We start from the raw sequence: 13,417 nt of genomic DNA on the forward strand, positions 1-13,417 counted from the left end.
GGGTAGAAACAAACAAATCAAAACCGCCGGTGGTTTTGTCTTTCAGATGGGAAACACTCAGGCATTAACAGGCTCACCCTTGAAATGCATCCTAAGCCATTGGGTCCTATTTGACCCGCAAACCCTGAAAAAGAGGTGGCTCATTTTTTTCTGCACTATGGCCTGGCCCCAATATTCTCTCTCTGATGAGGAAAAATGGCCACCTGAGGGAAGTACAAATTACAATACTATCCTGCAGCTTGACGTTTTCTGTAAGAGGGAAGGCAAATGGAGTGAAATACCTTTTGTCCAAGCTTCTTTTCATTGAAGGAGAATACACAGCTATGCAAAGCTTGCAATTTACATCCCACAGGAGGACCTCTCAGCTTACTCCTATATCCTAGCCTCCCTATAGCTCTCCTTCCTATTAATGATAATCCTCCTCTAATCTCCCCTGCCCACAAGGAAATAAGCAAAGAAATCTCCAAAGGACCACAAAACCCCCTAGGCTATCGGTTATATCCTCTTCAAGCTGTAGGGGGAGGGGAATTTGGGCCAACCCACATATATGTGCTCTTGTCCCTGATTTAAAGCAGATCAAGGCAGACCTGGGGAAGTTTTCAGAAGCTCCTGATAGGTATCTAGATATCCTACAGGGTCTAGGGCAAACCTTCAATCTCACTCGGAGAGATGTCTTGCTATTTTTAGATCAAACCCTGGCCTCTAATGAAAAGAATGTGGCTTTAGCTGCAGCCCGAGAGTTTGGAGATGCCTGGTATCTTAGTCAAGTAAATGATAGAATGACAGCTGAAGGAAGGGACAAATTCCCTACTGGTCAGCAAGCCATCCCTAATATGGATCCCCACTGGGACCTTGATTCAGATCATGGGGACTGGAGTTGTAAACATCTGTTGACCTGTGTTCTAGAAGGACTGAGGAGAATTAGGAAAAACCCCATGAATTATTCAATGATGTCCACCATAACTCAGGGAAAGGAAGAAAATCCTGCCTTCCTCAAGTGGCTATGGGAGGCCTTAAGAAAATATAATCCCCTGTCACCCAAATCACTCGAGGGTCAATTGATTCTAAAAGATAAGTTTATTACCCAATCAGCCGCAGATATCAGGAGAAAGCTCCAAAAGCAAGCCCTGGGCCCTGAACAAAATTTGGAGGCATTATTAAACCTGGCAACCTCGGTGTTCTATAATGGGGACCAAGATGAACAGGCCCAAAAGAAAAAGCGAGATCAGAGAAAGGTCGCAGCCTTAGTCGTGGCCTTCAGACAAACAAACCTTGGTGGTTCAGAGAGAACAGAAAATGGAGCAGGCCATTCACCCGGTAGGGCTTGTTATCAGTGTGGTTTATTAGGACACTTTAAAAAAGATTATCCAATGAGAAACAAGCTGCCCCCTCGTCAATGTCCACTATGCTGAGGCAATCACTGGAAGGTGCACTGCCCCAGAGGATGAAGGTTTTCCGGGTCAGAAGCCCCCAACCAGGGGCTGAGGGTGCCCGAGGCAAGCGCCAGCTCATGTCATCACCCTCACTGAGCCCCAGGTAAGTTTAACCACTGAGGGCCAGGAAATTGACTTCCTCCTGGACACTGGCACAGCCTTCTCAGTGTTAATCTCCTGTCCTGGATGACTGTAACCGTCCGAGGGATCCTGGGGCAGCCTGTAACCAGGTATTTCTTCCACTTCCTCAGTTGTAATTGGGAGACTTTGCTCTTTTCACATACCTTTCTTGTTATGCCTGAAAGTCCCACACCCTTATTAGGGAGGGATATGTTAGCCAAAACTGAAGCTATTATGTACATTAATATGGGGAACAAGTTACCCATTTGTTGTCCCCTACATGAGGAGGGAATCAATCCTGACATCTAGGCATTGGAAGGACAATTTGGAAGGGCAAAAAATGCCTGCCCAGTCCAAATCAGGCTAAAAGACCCCACCACTTCTCCTTATCAAAGGCCATATCCCTTAAGGCCTGAAGCTCATAAAGGTTTACAGGATATTGTTAAACATTTAAAAGCTCAAGGCTTAGTAAGGAAATGCAGCAGTCCCTGCAACACCCCAATTCTAGGAGTACAAAAACCAAATGGTCAGTGGAGATTAGTGTAAGATCTTAGACTCATCAATGAGGCAGTAATTCCTCTATATCCAGTTGCACCCAACCCCTATAGCCTGCTCTCTCAAATACCAGAGCAAGCAGAATAGGTCATGGTTCTGGACCTCAAGGATGCCTTCTTCTGTATTCCCCTGCACTCTGACTTCCAGTTTCTCTTTGGCCTTGAGGATCCCACAGACCACACATCCCAACTTACATGGACGGTCTTGCCCCAAGGGTTTAGGGATAGCCCTCACCTGTTTGGTCAGGCACTGCCCAAGATCTAGGCCACTTCTCAAGTCCAGGCACTCTGGTCCTTCAGTATGTGGATGATTTACTTTTGGCTACCAGTTCAGAAGCCTCGTGCCAGCAGGTTAGTCTAGGTCTCTTGAACTTTCTAGCTAATCAAGGGTAGAAGGTGTCTAGGTCGAAGGTCCAGTTTTGCCTACAGCAGGTCAAATATCTAGGCCTAATCTTAGCCAGAGGGACCAGGGCCCTCAGCAAGGAACAAATACAGCCTATACTGGCTTATCCTCCCCCTAAGACATTAAAACAGTTGCTGGGGTTCCTTGGAATCACCGGCTTTGGCTGACTCTGGATCCCTGGATACAGTGAGATAGCCAGGCCCCTCTATATTCTAATCAAAGAAACCCAGAGGGCAAATACTCATCTAGTAGAATGGGAACCACAGGCAGAAACAGCCTTCAAAACCTTAAAGCAGGCCCTAGTACAAGGTCCAGCTTTAAGCCTTCCAACAGGACAAAACTTCTCTTTATACATCACAAAGAGAGCAGGGATAGCTCTTGGAGTCCTTACTCAGACTCGTGGGACAACCCCATAACCAGTGGCATACCTAAGTAAGGAAACTGACATAGTAGCAAAACGCTGGCCTCACTGTTTATGGGTAGTTGCGGCAGTGGCTGTCTCAGTGTCAGAGGCTATCAAAATAATACAAGGAAAGGATCTCACTGTCAGGATTACTCATGACGTAAATGGCATACTAGGTGCCAAAGGAAGTTTATGGCTATCAGACAACCACCTACTTAGGTACCAGGTGCTACTCCTTGAGGGACTGGTGTTTCAAATACGTACATGTGTGGCCCTCAACCCAGCCACTTTTCTCCCAGAGGATGGGGAACCAATCGAGCATGACTGCCACCAAATTATAGTCCAGACTTATGCCACCCAAAATGATCTCTTAGAAGTCCCCTTAGCTAAGCCTGACCTTAACCTATATACTGATGGAAGTTCATTTGTGGAGAATGGGATATGAAGGGCAGGTTATGCCATAGTTAGTGATGTAACCATACTTGAAAGTAAGTCTTTTCCCCCAGGGACCAGCGCCCAGTTAGCAGAACTAGTGACACTAGTGACACTTACTCAAGACTTAGAACTGGGAAAGGGAAAAAGAATAAATATGTATACAGATAGCAAGTATGCTTAACTAATCCTATATGCCCATGCTGCAATATAGAAAGAAAGGGAGTTCCTAACTTTTGGGGGAACTCCCACTAAATACCGCAGGGAAACCATGGAGTTATTGCACTCAGTGCAAAAAGCCAAGGAGGTGGCAGTCTTACACTGCCAAAGCCATCAAAGAGGGGAAGGAGAAGGGAGAATAGCAGCATAAGTGGCTGGCAGAGGCAGGGAAAGACCAGCAGAGAGAGAAGGAGACAGAGAGACAGAGAGAGGAAGAGAGAGACAAAGAGGGAGTCAGAAGCAGAAAGTCAGAGAGAGAGAGAGAGAGACAAAGAAGAAGTTGAAGAGAGAGAAAGAAGGAGATAGAAATAGTAAAGAAAAAACAGTGTACGCTATTCCTTTAAAAGCCAGGGTAAAGTTCTGTCTACCTAGCCAAGGTATATTCTTCTTATGTGGAATGTCAACCTATATCTGCCTCCTCACTAACTGGACCGGCACCTGTACCTTAGTCTTTCGAGGTCCCAACATTAACATTGCCCCAGGAAATCAGACCCTATCAGTACCCCTCAAAGCTCAAGTCCATCAGTGCAGAACCATACAACTAATACCCCTACTTACAGGGTTAGCAAAGGCTACTGCTACAGGAACTGGAATAGCCAGTTTATCTACTTCATTATCATACTACCACGCACTGTCAAAGACTTTCTCAGACAGTTTGCAAGAGATAACACAATCTATCCTTACTCTACAATCCCAAATAGACTCTTTGGCAGCAGTGACTCTCCAAAACCGCTGAGGCCTAGACCTCCTCACTGCTGAGAAAGGAGGACTCTGCACCTTCTTAGGAGAAGAGTGTTATTTTTACTCTAACCAGTCAGGGATAGTATTATATGTCACCCAAAATTTACAGGAAAAGGCTTCTGAAATCAGGCAACGCCTTTCAAATTCTTATACCAACCTCTGGAGTTGGGCAACATGGCTTCTCCCCTTTCTAGGTCCCATGGCAGCCATCTTGCTGTTACTCAGCTTTTGACCCTGTATTTTTAACCTTTTTGTCAAATTTGTTTCCTCTAGAATTGAGGCCATCAAGCTACAGATGGTCTTACAAATGGAACCCCAAATGAGTTCAACAAACAACTTCTACCGAGGACCCCTGGACCACTGCTGGCACTTTCACTGGCCTAAAGAGTTCCCCTCTGGAAGACACTACAACTGCAAGGCCCCTTCTTTGCCCCTATCCAGCAGGAAGTAGCTAGAGTGTTCATTGGCCAAATTCCCAATAGCAGTTGGGGTGTCCTGTTTAGAAGGGGGATTCAGAGGTGACAACGTGCTAGCAGCCCTTGCTCACTCTCGGCGCCTCCTCAGCCTTGGCATCCACTCTGGTTGCACTTGAGAAGCCCTTCAACCTGCCACTGCACTGTAGGAGCCCCTCTCTGGGCTGGCTGAGGCCGGAGCTGGCTCCCTCTGCTTGTGGGGAGGTGTGGAGGGAGAGGCAATGGTGGGAACCAGGGCTGTGCAGCACTCATGGGCCAGTGCAAGTTCTGGGTGGGCACGGATTTGGCATGCCCCGCACTTGGAGTAGCCAGATGGCGCCACTGGCCGCAGGCAATGAGGGGCTTAGCACCCGGGCCAGCAGCTGTGGAAGGTGTGCCATGTCCCCCAGCATGACCAGCCCACCCGTGCTGTTCTTGAATTCTTGCCAGGCCTCAGCCACCTCCCCAGGGGCAGGACTCAGGACCTGCAGCCCGCCATGCCCAAGGCCCCCCCCAGTTGTGGGCTCCCACATGACCCCAGCCTCACTGATGGGCGCCACCCCCTGCTCCGTGGTACCCAGTTCCATCGACTGCCCAAGGGCTGAGGAGTGTGGGTGCGCGGCGCAGAACTGGCAGGCAGCTCCACCTGTGGCCCTGGCGCATGATCCACTAGGCAAAGCCAGCTGGGCTCCTGAGTCAGGTGGGGACTTGGAGAACTTTTATGTCTAGCTGGAGGATTGTGTATGCATCAATCAGCACTCTTTGTCTAGCTCAGGGTTTGTGGATGCACCATTCAGCACTCTGTATCTAGCTAATCTGATGAGGACTTGGAGAACTTTTATGTCTAGCTAGAGGATTGTAAATGCATCAATCAGCATTCTGTGTGTAGCTCGGGGTTTGTGGATGCACCAATCAGCACTCTGTATCTAGCTAATCTGGTGGGGACTTGGAGAACTTTTATGTCTAGCTAGAGGATTGTAAATGCATCAATCAGCATTCTGTGTCTAGCTCAGGGTTTGTGGATGCACTAATCAGCACTCTGTATCTAGCTAATCTGGTGGGGACTTGGAGAACTTTTATGTCTAGCTAGAGGATTGTAAATGCACCAATCAGCACACTGTGTCTAGCTAAAGGATTGTAAATGCACCAGTCAGCACTCTGTGTCTAGCTCAAGGTTTGTAAACCCACCAATCAGCGCTCTGCGTTTAGCTAATCTAGTGGGGACTTGGAGAACTTCTGTGTCTAACTAAAGGATTGTAAACACACCAATCAGCACTCTGTGTCTAGCTAAAGGTTTGTAAATGCACGGATCAGCACTCTATGTCTAGCTAATCTAGTGGGGACTTGGAGAACTTTTGTATCTAGCTAAAGATTGTAAACATACCAATCCTTTAGCTAGATACAAAAGCTAGATACTTTTGTATCTAGCTAAAGGATTGTAAACATAGCACTCTGTGTCTAGCTAAAGGTTTGTAAATGCACCAATCAGCACTCTGTCAAAACAGACCAATCAGTTCTCTGTAAAATGGACCAATTAGGCAGGATGTGCGTGGGGTCAGATAAAGGAATAAAAGCGGGTTACTTGAGCCAGCAGTGGCAACCCACTTGGGTTCCCTTCCACACTGTGGAAGATTTTGTTGTTTCACTCTTTGCAATAAATCTTGATGCTGCTCACTCTTTGGGTCCGCACAGCCTTTATGAACTATAACACTCACTGCAAAGGTCTGCGGCTTCACTCCTGAGGCCAGCGAGACCACAAACCCACCAGGAAGGGAACGAATAACCCAGAGGCAATTCACCTTTTAAGAGCCATAACACTCACTTCACTCAAGGTCTGCAGTTTCACTCCTGAAGTCAGCGAGACCACCACCAGAAGCAAGAAACTCCGGACACATCTGAACATCTGAAGGAACAAACTGCTGGACACACCATCTTTAAGAACTATAACACTCACCATGAGGGTCCACAGGGCTTTGTTCTTGAAGTCAGCGAGACCAAGAACCCACCAATTTCCGACACAGGAGGACCTGCTGACAGCCCACACTGTGTTCTTAGGGCGAGGGGACTGTAAGAGTTAAAGAAAGAGAAAAGAAACATGAAAAGTGGCTCAACAGTCAAAGACAGGTTTATTTTGGAGAATAAACCTGAGGGACTTCTAGCCTATTTCCGTCAGGAGCATTCTGTCTTACAGACTAAGAGTATATATTGATTTTAGGGTGAGGGAGATTATCACAGGTTTGAAGTGTTTCTGTAGGGGGAGAAGTTTATGGCGGGTTGGTCGTCTCCTATGGAAGTATCTCAGGGCTGCGCTGTCCTTGGTCGGAGAGGGGTTTATCTTAGGGTTGGAATGTTTCTGGTCAGAGATGCCATTTGTGGTTTATGGTCATGCTGACCATAGCCATTAGGCTGATGACCTTTGGGTTTAGGCAGTTTTTGATCAAGGGGAACTTTAAGATGGAGGTGCTTGTCTAAGATGGCCATGCATCTTGTCTAAGATGGCTCTGTCGGGTGAGGAGAGGCAACTCTGGGTGAGACCCCAGCAACATCAGCAAGCAGAAAGGACTGAACTCCAAGTAGCTGGGGCGAGACTCCAGTCAGCAGGTCCTCCTCCTGACCAGGAAGCGACTTCCCTGAGGTGGGGGAGGACGAACAAGGACTGGGCCGGGTCCAGCTCAGGGGTGTAGGGCTGGCCAGTGCCTTGGCCTTGAACCTGCAGCTTCCTGTAATCCCAGCACTTTGGGAGGCAGAGGCGGGTAGATCATGAGGTCAAGAGATCGAGACCATCTTGGCCAACATGGTGAAACCGCATCTCTACTGAAAATACAAAAAATTAGCTGGGCATGGTGGCGGGTGCCTGTAGTCCCACCTACTTGGGAGGCTGAGGCAGGAGAATCTCTTGAACCTGGGAGGTGAAGGTTGTAGTGAGCTGAGATCGCGACACTGCACTCCAGCCTGGGGACAGAATGAGACTTCGTCTCAAAAAAAAGAAAAAAAAGTACCAACCTGCTCATTTTTGGCACATTGTTATAAATAATTCTTGCATTAAATAAATGTGCGGGCTAATGCTGCTGCTTTTGCTGTGAGGCTCTCATCTCAGCTTCAGAGGACAGAGACCAGTTGCTGGTAGAGTTCATGCACACAAGCAGAGAGGGACTTCTGCGGTCCCCACAGCACGCTGACACGCAAAGGGTCACAGAGAGGGATGACTTTCCCACAGGCGTGTCTCTGTTGAGATCGCCTGCCTGGTAGCTTCTTCCCCACCGGGGCTGTCCTGGCTGGCCTCATTTTCTGGTTTTGGAAGCCAGATTCTCTGGTCCTGGCCAACTGTGCTCAGTCATTCTTGTTTGTTGTTGTTTTCTTTTTTTTCCTTTGAGATAGGATCTTGCTCTGCTGCCCAGGCTGGAGTGCAGTAATGAGATCTCGGCTCACTGCAGCTTCAAACTCCTGGGCTCAAGTGATTCTCCCATTTCAGCCTCCTGAGTAGTTCGGACCACAGGTCCACTCCACCACCACCCAGCCGATTTTCTTTTTTCTTAACAGTAGAGATGGGGTCTTGCCACACTGCCCAGGCTGGTCTTGAACTCCTGGGCTCCAGCAATCCTCCCTCCTCAGCTCCTTCAAAGTGCTGGGATTACTCAAGCGTGGAGCCACCACCCAGCCACTCTAGGGGCCACTTGAGAGTTTGATTTGTTAGCAACAAATTCTCTTAGTTTTCCTTCATCTGAGAATGCCTATTTGTCCATTCTTGCAGGGCATTTTTTTTTGTTTGACCTTTTTTTTGTTTCCATAAGGGGAAATAAAAGACTTCCTCCTTCTGGCTCTTCGAGTTCCATATGAGAAATCTATTGTCCCTTCTGATGTTTTCCCCTTACAGATGAGGTGTCATTTCTTTCTCACAGCTTTTAAGACTTTTTATTTGCCTTTGCTTGGTTGTGTTCAACCGGCGATGTCCCTTGGACTGTCTTTGTGTTCATCCTGTTTGGTGGTCGCTAAGCTATGCTTCTTGAGTCTGTAGCTTTGTCCTTTGTCAGAGTTGGTGAGTTTTTGGTCATGATCTCTTCAAATACGTTTGGAGAACCACCTTTCTACTATCCTTCTGTGACTGCAATGGCGGGAATAGGTATTCCGCGTGATCCCATTAGGTCCCTGGTTCTTGCTTTATTAACTTTATTTTCTCTCCATTGTTCATATTGCTCTCTATCTTCAAGTTTATCAGTTCTTTTCTTGTTACCTCCATTCTATTGTTGAGCTCATCACCTGAGTATTTTAAGCAATCAATACACTTCATATTTTAGTCCAGTTTTAGATTTACAGACCAATCCAGTAGGTGCTATAGAATTCCGTCTGCCCACCTCACTTCCCTGACTGTTTCTCTACTGTTAACGTCTTGGACTGTGGTGGTACTTTTGTTAAAATGAATAAACCATTATTGACACAGTATAGACAACTATCGTCTATACTTTACATTAAGGTTCACTCTGTTGTACAATTCTCTGGGTTTTGATTTCATATAGAATAATCTTGCCACCCTAAAAATCTCCTGTGTTTCACTCATCTATACACCTCCCCCAAAATTTCTGGCAACCCCTGATGTTTTTACCATCTCTATAGTTTTGCCTTTTCTGGAATGTTATATAGTTGGATCCATACTATATATAACATTTTCAGACTGACTTCTTTCCCCTATCAATATGCATTTGAGTATCCTCTATGTCTTTTTGTCGGATCTGTCTGATCGACTGAGTCTTGACCTCGGTTTGTTGATCTGAAATCTTATCGACCGGATCGATCTCTTCCTTTCCCGCGGCGGGCAGCGGCGGCGGCGGCGGCGCAGCAAGCGGGTGAAAAAAGATCTGATCGAACCCTTTATTCCCTGATCTGACGCCGAGCCTGTCCTGATATGAGATCACTGACCCCGGATATTTAATTATTATTGTCCTTGATCCTGATTGATCCATTTTATTCTGGTCTCCTTAGTGATGTGAGCCATCGCACCTGGTCTCTTTTGGTATTTTTTAATCATGTTGCTCATTTTCTTATTGTTGAGTTTTAAAAGACTTTTGTATATTTTGGATACAAGTCCTTTATTAAATATGTATTTTGGAAGTATTTTCCCCATCTCTTGCTCCCATCTTCATTCTCATAACAATTTTTAACTTTAATAAAGTCCAACTCACCAGTGTTTTTTCTTTCATCATTTTGCTTTTGGTTTTATCTTATTTATCTATTTAGAGATGGAGTCTCACTCTGTCACCTAGGCTGGAGTGCAGTGGCACAATCTCAGCTCACTGCAACCTCTGCCTCCCAGGCTCAAGCACCATGAGAGCATGCAGAGCTTCCAGATCTGGCCACCGTGACTCCAGCCTGGGGGATGAGCGAGACTGCCTCAAAAAGAGTTTTTACAAAAATGTTGAATTTTACCAAATGCTTCATGTTAACAATCTACATTATTATAAATTCTGTCCTTCATTCGTTGATATGATGATCACATTGATTTGCATTAGGATGCACCATCCTTCCATTCCTGGCATAAATTCCACTTGGTCATTATGAATAATTTTCCATATGTTATGGACTTTGTTTTGCCTGTAAATTTTCTTGAGGATTTTGGCATCAATTTTCCTTAGGGATATTGGCCTGTAGTTTTCTTTTTTAATGGGTCTTTGGTTTAAGTATCAGGCATTGAAATATTCCTCCCTCCTCTATTTTTTTTGGAATAGTTTGAGTAGGATTGTTATTAGTTCTTCTGTAAATATTTGATAAAATAAAGCAGTGAAGCTATTGCTTCCAGGATTTTCTTTGTTGGTATTTTTTTATTAAGGCTTTGATCTCATTACTTGTTATTGGTCGGTTCAGGTTTTGAATTTCTTCATGGTTCAATCTTGGTAGGTTGAACTACTACAAGATAACATTGGGGAAATTCTCCAGGACATTAGACTGGGGAAAGATTTCTTAAGCAATATCCCATAAGCAGAGGCAACCAAAGCAAAAGTGAACAAATGGGATCTCATTAAGTAAAAAGCTTCTGCACAGCAAAAGAGACAATCAACAAAGAGAAAATCCACAAAATGGGGAAACATATTTGCAAACTATCCATTTGACAAGGGATTAATAACCAGAATATATAAAAAGCTCAAACAACTGTATAGAGAAAAATCTAATAATCTGATTTTAAAATGGGCAAAAGATCTTAATAGACATTTATTAAAAGAAGAAATACAGAAGGCTAATAGACTCAGGAAAAGGTGATCAACATCACTGATTGTCAGAGAAATGCAAATCAAAAGTATGGGGAGATATCATCTCACTCTGGTTAAAATGGGTTTTATTCAAAAGACAGGTGATAACAAATGCTGGTGAGGATATGGAAAAAAGCGAACCCTTGCATACTGTTGGTGGGAATGTAAATTAGTGCAACCACTATGGAGAACAATTTGGAGGTTCCTCAAAAAACTAAAAATGGAGCTACCATATGACCCAGCCATCTCATTGCTAGATATATACACAAAAAAGAAAATAAATATATTGAAGAGATAGCTGCACTCCTATGTTTATTGCATTACTATTCACAATATCCAAGATGTGGAAGCAACCTAAGTGTCTATCAACAGATTAATGGATAAAGAAAATGTGCATATATACAATGGAGTACTATTCAGCCATAACAAAGAATGAGATTCTGTCATTAGTGACAACATGGAATGGTGCTGGATAACATTATTTTAAGTGAAATAAGTCAGCCACAGAAAGATAAACTGCACATTCACACTCATTTTGGGGAGCTAAACATTAAACAATTAAACTCATGGAGATAGAGTAGAATGGTTGTTACTTGAGACTGGGAAGTGCAATCGGTGGGGGGAAGTGGGGATAGTTAATAGGTGCAAAATACAGTTACAATGAATAATATCTACTATTTGGTAGCACAACAGGGTAACTACAGTCAGCAATAGTTTTTTTTGTACATTTTAAAATAACTGCTTAAAACTGAATTGTTTATAATACAAATAAATGAAAAATGTTTGAGATGATGAATATCCCATTTACCCTGATGTGATTATTATGCATTATATGTTTGTATCAAAATATCTCATGTACCCCATAAATATATATGCCTACTATGTACCCATAAAAACTGGAAAAGACTCATAGACGGTGACATCTGGGGATTGCCCTAATACAATAGTGGGTTCTGGCTGATTGTCCCACAGGGAAGCCACTCAGCAGCCAAACAGTTCCCCTTACACCCACACCCCTAGTAATCAACTTTGTTAGTGTATAAACCTTAAAACACGTGCAGACAATATCACAAGTCATACGGGAAATGGAAAGCAAGTCCACAGTGAGGTACAACGCCATACCCATTAAAATAGCTATTATAATGCAAAGAAACAAAAGATGGAAAATAACCATCTGGTACACAGATTATGTTACATCTGGTCATATATACTAAAGAAGAGGGAGAGAACTCAAGACCCCAGAACAAGAGAGAAGTCCAGGCCAGGCTCTGGGCAGTAACTAGTCATGTGGACTCTGAACAATTATCTCATCCTTCATGGCCTCAATTTCCACATCTGTGAAATAAAGGGTCTGGCCAGGAGACACATTACAGCATTCCACATGTAACTGAAGAAATTGTGTCATGGATAAGTGACGGAGGGTAATTAATGGAATTGCCTCTAGAGGGTGAATAATTCACAGAATTGCCTCCAGTTTCTCCAGAGCTTTCAAAAGAGGGGGTGAAGACTTGCTGGATGCCAGATGTCTTCCAGGGATCCCAGAGAGTTGGTCTAGGGAGGCAGTGCTTTGCTGTATTATAGAAGAGGAATTAATCACACTAATTGCTTACTCTGTACTTTTGCTTAATAATACAATATAAACAAATACAATTAGAATTAATTTTAAAGCAATCAAAGTGCCTTCAAGTTATTAAAGCTCCTGAACAATTAAGCATTACATCCATATATAGAATTATTATACTAGGCACAATTTATAATTTGATTTATAGATTTTTAATATAGGTTTGGTATGCAACAAGTTTAGGGGTATAAAAGTTGATAAAATCTGCCTTCTAATAAGCAGCAGTTTCTGCCTTTTTCTTAAAAAATAAATTATTATATCAAAATGGTAAAAAATGAATATTTTAAAATAAAAAATTATCAACATATATTATCATTCTGCCTACTGAATTTTAATTTATCCTCAAAGTTTCAAAAAAAAAAAAAACTTTCTCATGCAAAGTTTCCCCATAACCCTAATTAGGACGAATTATTGAAGCATCCTGGGTGATTTCCTGAACATTTTCAATCCTTCAATTATTCAGGTACAGTTTAATGGTACCTGAGAACAATTATATACTGAGACTGTGCTCAACTGACAAAGGCCACCAAAGAGCTTATACAGGGGCACACCAGTATTCTCACATCAGCTCCCAAGTCTCCAGAGGGAAACGGACAGGACATGACGAATCAGCTCTATTTTTACTGTATTATGCTTGGAAAGATTGTTATGGAAACACAGAAGACAGATAAATCAACCTTGCCTGGAAAACTGGAAAAAGGTTCAAACAGGAGGCAAATTTAGGCCAATATGTACCAAGAACTCATTGATTCTTACAGGAGTAGGATATTACCAGACAGACAAGTGAGAAGACAAAGCCA

The sequence above is a fragment of the Papio anubis genome, unplaced genomic scaffold (genome assembly GCF_008728515.1).
Source record: "Papio anubis isolate 15944 unplaced genomic scaffold, Panubis1.0 scaffold771, whole genome shotgun sequence".
NCBI classification, from domain to species: Eukaryota; Metazoa; Chordata; class Mammalia; order Primates; family Cercopithecidae; genus Papio; species Papio anubis.